We start from the raw sequence: 12,259 nt of genomic DNA on the forward strand, positions 1-12,259 counted from the left end.
TGTGGCACCTTAGAGACTAACAAATTTATCTGAGCATAAGCTTTCGTGAGCTACAGCTCACTTCATCGGATGCATAAGTGAGCTGTAGCTCACGAAAGCTTATGCTCAAATAAATTTTAGTCTCTAAAGTGCCACAAGTACTCCTTTTCATTCTACAAGATATATTCCACTTCATGAATGGAGACTCAGATTCGTGAGAGGGAACTAGAAAAGCAGTTGTAATCTACATATTTATACTGCAGAATTTGATTTTATTTTTTAGCTAAAAAAGTGGGAGTGAAGCGGTGGGAGAGGAAGGAACATGGATTTTAATTGAATCCTTTCTTTCTGCACCTGTGCAGAGAGCAGGGCAGAGCAACTTGGTTAGAAGAGCCCAGAGGCATCTAGAGGAGAGGTGTAGTTACTGGACATGCTCAATAACTGTTTCTGAAGTTGTACAGATAGATTCCACTAAGCGCAAGCAATCTTGCAAGTTTCATACATTGACCATCTGAGAAATGAGGCAGTGAGAGTTCAGGGGAAAAGGTTATGCATTTAGGAGTTGGAGCTAGCCCTAGGGACTCAGCACCTGTTTAATGCAAAACCAAGAGAGGTCTTCTGTGCAGACTGCATCCCGGTACTTGACTACTTTATATGTGTGCTAAAGATTCCCTGATTTGCTAGGCACCAAAGAGATAATTAGCTAATTAGCTATTAGCTGAGGGATTGAAATTTGCTGCTGGCTGAAAGAATCTTTGGATTGTTTTGTTTAAGAGATTCTGAAGTGTTTGGAGGGGAGCCAGGATCCATTCTCCTGAGGCTCTGGGGGAATTCAGGAGAGACACGGGTTTTGAGGCTATGCTATAGACCACAGGTAGTCAATAGGTGGACCACAGGCCAAATCCATACCATCAGATGCTTTTGAACTGCAAAATCTTATTTACTTACTATTATCAGTATTGTTATTGTGGTGTGAAAAGTGTTTTTCTGGAGTCTGGACCTTGACTATACCTTGATCAAGAAATTTGGACCTGAGAAAAAATAGACTATCCCTGCTATAAATACAGAAATTGTCTCTGAGAAGATCAGAGGGGGAATATGTCTACAATATGAACTACAGTATAAAAGTGTACATGTTCTGTTGAAAACTTGCATTGAAATTTATGTAACAGCAACAAGATTGAGTAATGTATAAAGAACATAAATAGGTTTACTGCCTAATAGTTTTGTTTGTTTGCAAGTATTCCAAATACCAAAATTATTCCAACATTCGTAAATGTTGTGTATGTATTAGGCATACCTCTGCTCTTTCATAAATTATTACAGCATAAATGTGCCATCATCCTCAGATATGGCACTTGGTCATCGGGTTCTGCAGCATGCTATCCTTGACCTTTGTTGCTACTTCACCTGCTCCATTTCTGGATTAGCTGCTTGCTAATTCCTAATAGTCCATTCCAGACTGATGGATTGCCTGTGTATGACAGTGTGACTTTGTCCTTACTTGTACATTTGTCTTCTCTGAATGAGGAAATTAATCTGTTTTTATTCCCCCCACCCCACTTGTGACAATATATTTTAGTTTTATCATAGAACTTCAAACATTTGAAGCTATCTACTGGGCCTGTGGTGCTGATTTGGTTTGTACAGGGGGAGCACTTGGGTGCCAGACCTTCTATAAATTGAGCGGCCGCCTAATTGCTTGCAGATGAGCTTACCCAACAGTCTCATTCAGACTGATAGGGTAGATTTTCTGATCTGAGAAGGCAAATTTACAGGTAAGGACCAAATTGTCTTATACCCTTTTACTACTCATTTAATATATAGAATGGGGTCAAAATTTGTTTTATGTATTTCTGAAAATGTTTTGACTTTCCATCTTTGTTGGTGAACTCCGGCAAAGTTTGGAGGACTAGAGCAGTAGCATCAGGATAAACTGAAGCATGAATGCAGATCATAGAATATCAGGGTTGGAAGGGACCTCAGGAGGTCATCTCGTCCAACCCCCTGCTCAAAGCAGGACCAATCCCCAACTAAATCATCCCAGCCAGGGCTTTGTCAAGCCTGACCTTAAAAATTTCTAAGGAAGGAGATTCCACCACCTCCCTAGGTAACGCATTCCGGTGTTTCACCACCCTCCTTCTGAAAAAGTTTTTCCTAATATCCAATCTAAACCTCCCCCACTGCAACTTGAGACGATTACTCCTCGTTTTGTCATCTGCTACCACTGCAAACAGTCTAGATCCATCCTCTTTGGAACTCCCTTTCAGGGAGTTGAAAGCAGCTATCAAATCCCCCCTCGTTCTTCTCTTCCGCAGACTAAACAATCCCAGTTCCCTCAGCCTCTCCTCATAACTAATGTGTTCCAGTCCCCTAATCATTTTTGTTGTCCTCCGCTGGACGTTTCCCAATTTTTCCACATCCTTCTTGTAGTGTGGGGCCCAAAACTGGACACAGTACTCCAGATGAGGCCTCACCAATGTAGAATAGAGGGGAACGATCACGTCCCTCGATCTGCTGGCAATGCCCCTACTTATACATCCCAACATGCCATTGGCCTTCTTGGCAACAAGGGCACGCTGTTGACTCCTATCCAGCTTTTTGTCCACTGTAAACCCTAGGTCCTTTTCTGCAGAACTGCTGCCTAGCCATTTGGCCCCTAGTCTGTAGCGGTGCATTGGATTCTTCCGTCCCAAGTGCAGGACTCTGCACTTGTCCTTGTTGAACCTCATCGGATTTCTTTTGGCCCAATCCTCTAATTTGTCTAGGTTCCTCTGTATCCTATCCCTACCCTCCAGCGTATCTACTTCTCCTCCCAGTTTAGTGTCACCTGCAAACTTTCTGAGGGTGCAATCCATCCTCCAGATCATTTATGAACATATTGAACAAAACCGGCCCCAGGACCAACCCTTGGGGCACTCCACTTGATACCGGCTGCCAACTAGACATGGAGCCATTGATCACTACCCGTTGAGCCCGATAATCTAGCCAACTTTCTGTCCACCTGATAGTCCATTCATCCCTCCCATACTTCTTTAACTTTCTGGCAAGAATACTGTGGGAGACAGTGTCAAAAGCTCTGCTAAAGTCAAGGAACAACACGTCCACTGCTTTCCCTTCATCCACAGAGCCAGTTATCTCATCATAGAAGGCAATTAGATTAGTCAGGCATGACTTTCCCTTGATGAATCCATGCTGACTGTTCCTGATCACTTTCCTCTCCTCTGAGTGCTTCAGAATTGATTCCTTGAGGACCTGCTCCATGATTTTTCCATGGACTGAGGTGAGGCTGACTGGCCTGTAGTTCCCAGGATCCTCCTTCTTCCCTTTTTTAAAGATGAGCACTACATTAGCCTTTTTCCAGTTGTCCGGGACTTCCCCCGATCGCCATAAGTTTTCCAAGATAATGGCCAATGGCTCTGCAATCACATCCGCCAACTCCTTTAGCACTCTCGGATGCAGTGCATCCGGCCCCATGGACTTGTGCTTGTCCAGCTTTTCTAAATAGTCCTGAACCACTTCTTTCTCCACAGAGGGCTGGGTACCTCCTCCCCATGCTGTGCTGCCCAGTGCAGTAGTCTGGGAGCTGACCTTGTTCGTGAAGACAGAGGCAAAAAAAGCATTGAGTACATTAGCTTTTTCCACATCCTCTGTCACTAGGTTGCCTCCCTCATTCAGTAAGGGCCTCACACTTTCCTTGACTTCCTTCTTGTTGCTAACATACCGGAAGAAACCCTTCTTGTTACTCTTAACATCTCTTGCTAGCTGCAACTCCAGGAGTGATTTGGCCTTCCTGATTTCACTCCTGCATGCCCGAGCAATATATTTATACTCTTTCCTGGTCATTTGTCCAATCTTCCACTTCTTGTAAGCTTCTTTTTTGTGTTTAAGATCAGCAAGGATTTCACTGTTAAGCCAAGCTGGTCGCCTGCCATATTTACTCTTCTTTCTACACATTGGGATGCTTTGTCCCTATAACCTCAATAAGGATTCTTGAAACTACAGCCAGCTCTCCTGGACTCCTTTCCCCCTCATGTTATTCTCCCTGGGGATCTTGCCCATCAGTTCCCTGAGGGAGTCAAAGTCTGCTTTTCTGAAGTCCAGGGTCCGTATTCTGCTGCTCTCCTTTCTTCCTTGTGTCAGGATCCTGAACTCGACCAACTCATGGTCACTGCCTCCCAGGTTCCCATCCACTTTTGCTTCCCCTACTAATTCTTCCCGGTTTGTGAGCAGCAGGTCAAGAAGAGCTCTGCCCCTAGTTGGTTCCTCCAGCACTTGCACCAGGAAATTGTCCCCTACACTTTCCAAAAACTTCCTGGATTGTCTGTGCATTGCTGTATTTCTCTCCCAGCAGATATCAGGGTGATTGAAGTCTCCCATGAGAACCAGGGCCTGCGATCTAGTGACTTCCGTGAGTTGCCGGAAGAAAGCCTCGTCCACCTCATCCCCCTGGTCTGGTGGTCTATAGCAGACTCCCACCACGACATCACCCTTGTTGCTCGCACTTCTAAACGTAATCCAGAGTCTCTCAGGTTTTTCTGCAGTTTCATACTTGAGCTCTGAGCGACCATACTGCTCCCTTACATACAATGCAACTCCCCCACCTTTTCTGCCCTGCCTGTCCTTCCTGAACAGTTTATATCCATCCATGACAGTACTCCAGTCATGTGAGTTATCCTACAAGTCTCTGTTATTCCAATCACATCATAATCCTTGACTGTGCCAGGACTTCCAGTTCTCCCTGCTTGTTTCCCAGGTTTCTTGCATTTGTGTATAGGCACTTGAGATAACTCGCTGATCGTCCCTCTTTCTCAGTATGAGGCAGGAGCGCCCCCCCCCCCCCCCTCGTGCGCTCCTGCTCGTGCTTCCTCCCAGTATCCCACTTCCCCACTTAGCTGAGGTCTTTGGTCTCCTTCTCCTGGTGAACCTAGTTTAAAGCCCTCCTCACTAGGTTAGCCAGCCTGCTTGCAAAGATGCTCTTCCCTCTCTTTGTTAGGTGGAGCCCGTCTCTGCGTAGCACTCCTCCTTCTTGGAACACCATCCCATGGTCAAAGAATCCAAAGCCTTCTCTCCGACACCACCTGCGTAGCCATTCGTTGACTTCCACGGGGAGGATGGACGAGAACACCACTTGCACCTCAAACTCCTTTATCCTTCTTCCCAGAGCCACATAGCCTGCAGTGATCCGCTCAAGGTCATTCTTGGCAGTATCATTGGTGCCCACGTGGAGAAGCAGGAAGGGGGAGCGATCCGAGGGCTTGATGAGTCTCTGCAGTCTCTCCGTCACATCATGCATCCTAGCTCCTGGCAAGCAGCAGACTTCTTGGTTTTCCTGGTTGGGGCGGCAGATAGATTACTCAGTCCCCCTGAGGAGAGAGTCCCCGACCACCACCACCCGCCTCCTTCTCTTGGGAGCGGTGGTCGTGGAACCCCCATCCCTAAGACAGTGCATCTCATGCCTTCCAATCGGCAGAGTCTCCTTCTGTTTCCTTCCCTCAGATGTATCATCTAGTCCACTCTCCTCATTAGTAGCTGTGGAGAGAACATGAAAACGGTAACTTACCTGTATCTGTGTTGCTGGTACATGGACGCTCCCCTTTTTTCTTCTGGAGGTCACATGCTGCCAGATTTCTTCACCGTCCTCCTGTCCCTGCAGTGCAGCTTGCTCTGAATCTTCAGAACGTTGTGTCCGAAGAAGCATATCCTGATGTCTGTCCAGGAAATCTTCCGTTTCTCTTATGCAATGCGGGGTCGATACCTGTTGCTCCAGACCTTGAACCTTCTCTTCCAATATGGAGACCAGCTTGCACTTTGTAGAGACAAAGTCGGTTCTGTCCTGTGGAAGAAAGACAAACATGGCACATCCAGTGCAGGCCACAACAGCTGAACACTCCCCATCCATATTACCTTCCTTCTACGAGCTTCCTCAGGAGTTGTAGTAACTACTCAGAGAAGCCGGCAAGATGTAAGCCTCAGTGGGCTCTCCCCAGGCAAATTCCCTCTGTTAGCCTCTCTGCTGTTGGCAGCTCAGTTGGTTCGTAGATCTGTTGTTGTCTAGGGGGAGACAACATTGAGTGCTAGGTAGTCAAATTTAGTGTGAATTATTTGAATCCGGTTCCCTCTTAATTTAGAATTGGGATAATTGCAGCTCAGGTTTCTGATTAGTCTCCCTTCATTAATTTTATTGGAGGGAAGTCAGGGCTTAGATCTTAAAAAACAAAAAAAGGTCTCCAAAACCCAACCCTTGCTGAAGCTGTCTTTATAAACAAGAAGGGGCGTAAACATTATTATTACTTTGTAGTTCATTCTTTAGAGTTTAAGGTGGTTTGAAATTTTAAGCTTCCATAAGAATTTGTCAGCTTAAGCACTTAACTTCCTGTAAGTGCTTAGCCAACTTTTATCCTGAAGACAGTTTAAGCAGTGAAGGCGCCCCAAAGCTAAAGAAGTTACAAACGCCCACAACCTTCTTACTGATTTTAGTTTTGAGTTAACCTAGAGAGAACTATCTTGTGTTCACATACACATCTTTAAATCTTCATATCATAAATAAACTTAACCAATTTTCTCCAGATTTGGAATATTTATTTTATTTTATGAATATTGTAAACAACTAAAGTTTAAAGTTTATAATTTCTGCCATTTGAAAGTTTATATCTAAGCAAAAAAATTTTAAAATGTGGGCAAAATATTGAATCCTGAAATATTTAAATATGTACATACATTAAAAAAACCCACTTAACTATAAACAAGTGAGGAAAGTTTCAACCTAATAATTTGAGAAAATTATATGAGTAACTCAGTGGGGGGCAAAGAGGGTTGGAATGGAAACACTTTCAAAATTTCAGCCATAAGTATCGTTACAAATGCTTTAATAGACACTGAATTGTTTAATGAAAAACAACTGAATAATTCTAGACAAAAAGTTGTAACTCCATAATCAAGGCTTAGTTGAGTTTTGACTTAAGGAATTCAGCAACTCTGACTTCATGGATGAAAAATACAGCGTATCCTCCTGTAAATTATGCTGCTTTATGAGTACAGAATGCATTTTCTGAAGATTTACAAATTGACTAGTTTGAATTCCAAAGAGGATGGAGCTTGGCTGTTCTCAGTGGTGGCAAATGACAGAACAAGAAGCAATGGTCTCAAGTTGCAGTGGGAGAGGTCTAGGTTGGATATTTAGGAAAAAGTATTTCACTAGGAGAGTGGTGAAACACTGGAATGGGTCACCTAGGGAGGTGGTGGCATCTCCTTCCTTAGAGGTTTTTAAGGTCAAGCTTGACAAAGCCCTGGCTGGGATGATTTAGCTAGGGTTGGTCCTGCTTTGAGCAGGGGGTTGGATTAGATGACTACCTGAGGTCTCTTCCAACCCTAATCTTCTATGATTCTTTAATTCTATGAATTTAAAAAATAAATAAATGACTCCTTTAAGAGATTTGCTACTCTGTATAAGGCCTTTTTGTCCTAATGCTATCTTAATGGAGCGGTGCAGATTTTACACCCTTCCCATGTAGTTAAAACCCACTGAAACCTTGTGTGTAGGCTACATTTGAAGAACTTCTTTTTGAATTAATGGTCAGTTTTGTCCATTATTTTTCATAACTGACAGTTTCTCCTTCAGCAGAGCTCAAGAAAAAAGTTCTGCTTGAAAAAATTCTATAAAAACTGTCCATTTTCAAAATGGCTGACATCTCCTATCACTGTCGATAATACTGAGGCCACACTTAGAAAAAATAATCCCTGCCTCCATTCACCTTATTGTCACAATGCTCTCTTCCACGTCCTCAGAGCACAGGAGGCCTGTCGTATTAATTTCAATGGAATAAACAGACCCAGAGTCAATGGTATTCACATGACCCTGTCAGTGTACAATATTAAACAGTTATACAAAGCCTGGGATACAGAGACCTTGGCTTGCTTAATCTTATGACACACACACTATTAATAAAAGGTTAAAAGATTTGAAAGGGAGAAACTGTTAAAACATTTGAAATGTAAAGTACAAAAGAAGCCTTTTGTTTTAACAATATTCCATATTCCCTTTAGTTGTAGAGAGATTTTTAGAAGAACTCTCATCCTCTTGTGAAAGTCTGTCTTTGATGGGATTAATGGTAAACACTGTCCTTTGGGGGGAGGGAGGAGGAAGGGGGGAAGAAACAGTGTTCGTTCAGATGGGCTGGAGCTGTTGTTGCTGAAGTCCATCCCTGTTTCCTATAAGGTGCAAACACAGAGCGGGAGAGAAGAGAAGAGCAAAGATAGCAAAGCTTTGGGCAGCTGCAGAGTGGCATAACCATTGCTGATAAAATTTGTGGATGACACACAGATTGGCGGAGTGATAAATGATGACCAGGCATTCACACAGATTCATCTGGATTGCTTGGTAAACTGAGCCCATTCAAACAAAGGGCATTTTAATATAGCCAAGTGAAAGGACATACATCTAGGAAGAAAGAATGGAGACTATATTTACAGAATGTGGGGACTGTATTCTGGAAAGTAGTGGGTCATACTGGACAAACAGCTGAACATGAGCTCCTCATGCAAAGTGGTGGAGAAAAGGGCAAATGTGGTCCTTGGATGTTTAAATAGTGGAACCACGAGCAGGAGTAGGGAGGTGATTTTATCTCCGTATAAGGCATTTGTGAGATAGATGCTGGTCTACTGTGTACAGTCTGGTTTCCACATTTTAAAAAGGATGTTGAAAAATTGGAGAGGGTGCAGAAAAGAGCTGCAATTCCAGTGTTAGAGAAAATGCCTTACAGTGAGATACTTAAGAGTTCAGTCTGCTTTTAGCTTATCAAAAATATTGAGAGATGACTTGATTAGCGTTTAAATATCTTTATGGGGAGAAAATACTGAGTATTAAAGGACTCTTTAAGCTAACAGAGAAAAGCATGGCTCAAGAACCACTGTCTGGAAGGTGAAGCCAGACAAATTCAAGTTGGAAATGAGGCATAGATTTTTAGCAGAGAGGGTGACTAACTATTGGAGCAAACAAATAGAAATGGTGGATTCTCCATCTCTTTGTGTGTTCAGGTCATTAGTGGATGCCTTTCTGGAAGTTCTTCCAGTGAGCTCCCTATGTGGATTCCAAACGTGGATATGCATATGCACCATGCGCTGGAGCAGGAACTGTTCATAGTAGTGTCCACTGACTCTCACGTGTGTCGACCACGTGGCGCGTCCAAGGCTTTAAGAGGCTCTGCTGGTCAGTGCTGCTCCAGTTCCTTCTTACTGCTGCATGGCCACAGTCGGAACCCCTATTCCTCAGTGCTTTTAGCTTGCTAAGAGAACTGGTCTTCGATTGTTGTCTGTAGATAGTTTTTCTAGTTGTATATAGTTGTCTGTTAGTTCGTTACTTCGCTAAATCGCCTTTGTTGGACTTCTCCCCTTGCGGGGCTCCTCCCCAGCCAGGGTCTATGCCCTGGCAAGCCAGGTTTAAATATTGTGCTTTGTGCCTATCCTCCTTCTCTGTGAGTGGTGAGTACCAACATTACCTCTACTGTTTGGACGAAGCTCGTATTGCTACCCGGTGCTCCATCTGCCACTCTTTCCCGGCTCAGACTTGAGAGGCTAGGGAACTTCACCTCCGCAAGTTCCTTATGCAGGAGGGAATGTGCCCACACGCACAACCAGATCTGGCACCGACGGATCCAGCGGAGTGCCACTTGTACCAGTGGTGTGCACTGCTCTGGGCCCTTCCCAGCCAGCACCAATGGCATGACTGCAACTGCCCAAGACCCACTGTGCTCACAGGAAGCACAGCCTTGGGCAAAAAGGTGGCTCCCCAGTGGGGACTGCCTCTAAATGCAGCATTGTCTCCCCAGGCTGTGCTAGGTCGGGTGAGAAGTTGTGCGTTAACCAGGATGCTCTAGCACTGAAGAAGTTCAGATCAGAGTATAAGTCGAAGTACTGCGCTCCATTGGCCCTGCCGCCATCACCTCTTGTCCCATCCACTCCACTGGAACTGTCTGGACTTGCATGCCTGGTCCCACGTACATTGGGGCTCTTGTCCCCTCTCATGCCAGTGGTTGAACTGATGTTGCCACATGCCAGCTCCCCTCCATGCTCTGGGCCTCATCACTTCCAGACTGCCGTCTCCCACAGATGAGCTGCTTCTTTTCCAGCATCCTGCTCCACTGTCTCTCTCTGCCGGGCCCTTCCACAGAGGAACCTTTTGCTCTTGGACTGTCTACCCCTGTCTCGTCCGAGACTGATGGTTCTGCCCCTACCGGACCTGTCTTCAGCCTCTGAGTGGTTCTCCAAGCCAGACTCCGCCTTCTTGCCCACATGGTCATATAGCCTGGACCCACAGTGCCACCCATACCATCCAATGTATGCTCTGCTGGTCGACCTGTGCTTTCACTATCTGCAGGCATGGCCGATACCTGGCGACCCCTATGCCTGGCCATACTGGGCCACTTGGGACCCCTACCATGACCAGGGAGGGCAACCATGCCCTCATCATCATCCATCCCCGATGCACACCATCCCTCCCTCTGTCTATGAGGAGTCCCAGGACGTTCTGGCCCTGCCGGCACATATGGTACAGGTGGTACCATCAGACCCTCCAGTCTCTACTTGCGCCTCTTCCTCCCTGGACAATGCACTTATTCCATCCTCTGTCTCTTCCCCTGACGACCACCTGCAATACCAGGATCTGCTTTGACGGATGGCTACGGCCCTCAACCTGCCTGTAGAAGACGTACAGGACCCCCAGAGCCAGTTTCTGAACATACTGCAACCCCCCGGGCCTTTTCTTACCTCCCTGCTTATTCACAAGGCCATTTTATAACTGGCCTAGATGGTCTGGCACACCCTGGGCTCTTGTGCCCCTATTCGCAAGGGGGTAGAGTATCGTTATTTCATGCCCTCCAAAGGGACAGGCTTTCTGTTTACTCACCTGCCACCGAACTCACTTATAATCCACACGGTGACTGAGCGCAGCCCATAACAGCATTTTAAATCTATCCCCCTTACCCCGATCACACCGCCAAAAAGCTGGACCTGCTGGGCTGCAAGGTCTGCTTTTCTGTGGGTCTCCAATTCTGTATTGCCAGCTACCATACCATCCTGGCGAAGTATAACTTCCTCTAATTTTTAAAGCTTGTAGAATTCCAAGCCTGCCTCCTTCCAGAGAAGCAGCAGGACTTCCAACAACCTTCTGGACAAAACCAAGTTGGTCGCCAAGGAGGCTCTCCAGGCAGCAGTTGATGCTGCTGATACTGCGTCCCTCTCTCTGGACTTGGGGTTTGTCCTCCACTGTGATTCCCGGCTGCAATGTAGCGGGTTTCCAAAAGAGTTCCAGACTATACTCGAGTATGACAACTCCCCTTTGATGACAACAAACTATTTAGTGACAAAACCGATGAATTCCTGCACTCCTTTAAGGACTCTTGTATACCCAACGACCGGAGGGTGGCACATATCTCAGCCCCAACCCACAGGCAACAGAAGTTGACCTTCAGACCCTACCCTTGTGCTGCTTACCAGTCCTAGCCTCAGTGTCCATTGGAACTGTCTCGGCATTGCCGGTGCTCACAGTGACCCTGCTATACCACTCCTGCTGCTCCTGCCACTTCTGCCTTCCTGCAATGTTCCTCCAAGCAGCCCTTTTGACTCCTTCCCCGAGAAGTGTGAACCTCCCTCCACCCTTCCAGTCATCCCCCAGGTTGTTTTTGGGGTCATCTCGCCCTCTTCAGTTGCAACTGGGGTGTGATTACCACCAATCTCTGGCTGCTGGGCATTGTTTGTTTGTTGGGGTACCTTAGAATTCCTCTCCTTTCCACCCTGTCACCAACCCTGGGGACCTCTGGGAAATACTTCCCAGTACCATCTTGTCCAAGAGGAAGCGGGTGCCCTCCTCTGGAAGGGAGCCATAGAACGTGTTCCACGGTGCTACCACAGTCATAGTTTCTGCTCCCCTTACTTTCTCGTACTGAAGAAGGCAAGTGGTCTCCGTCCCATTTTGGACCTCTGGTTGTTCAATAAATTTAACCACGGATTCCATTTTTGGATGGTCACGCACCCCCCCATCATACCTCCTCTTCCCCCTTGTGCCTCGTTCACGGCTCTTAATATGAAGGATGCATATTTCCATATAGACATCCACCCCACTCATTGCAAATTCCTCCGCTTCATGGTGGGGCGTTCCTACTACCAATTTCAGGTCCTTCCCTTTGGGATTGCTACAGCCCCCTGCATTTTTACAAAGGTTTTTGCCGTCATGGCAGCCCACATGCATCTTCTGAGTCACTCTGTATTTCCCAGCTAGACGATT

The 12,259-nt window shown here is 45.9% G+C and overlaps 1 protein-coding gene across 5 annotated transcripts in view; it reads left to right on the forward strand.

The window, feature by feature from the left end:
• The window catches only part of ADARB1 (adenosine deaminase RNA specific B1), a 244,668-nt gene that overhangs the window by 62,155 nt on the left and 170,254 nt on the right, over positions 1–12,259 (forward strand). The gene's annotated exons all lie outside the window — the stretch shown is intronic.

Source organism: Caretta caretta, chromosome 11 (genome assembly GCF_965140235.1).
Source record: "Caretta caretta isolate rCarCar2 chromosome 11, rCarCar1.hap1, whole genome shotgun sequence".
In the NCBI taxonomy this organism is placed as follows: Eukaryota; Metazoa; Chordata; order Testudines; family Cheloniidae; genus Caretta; species Caretta caretta.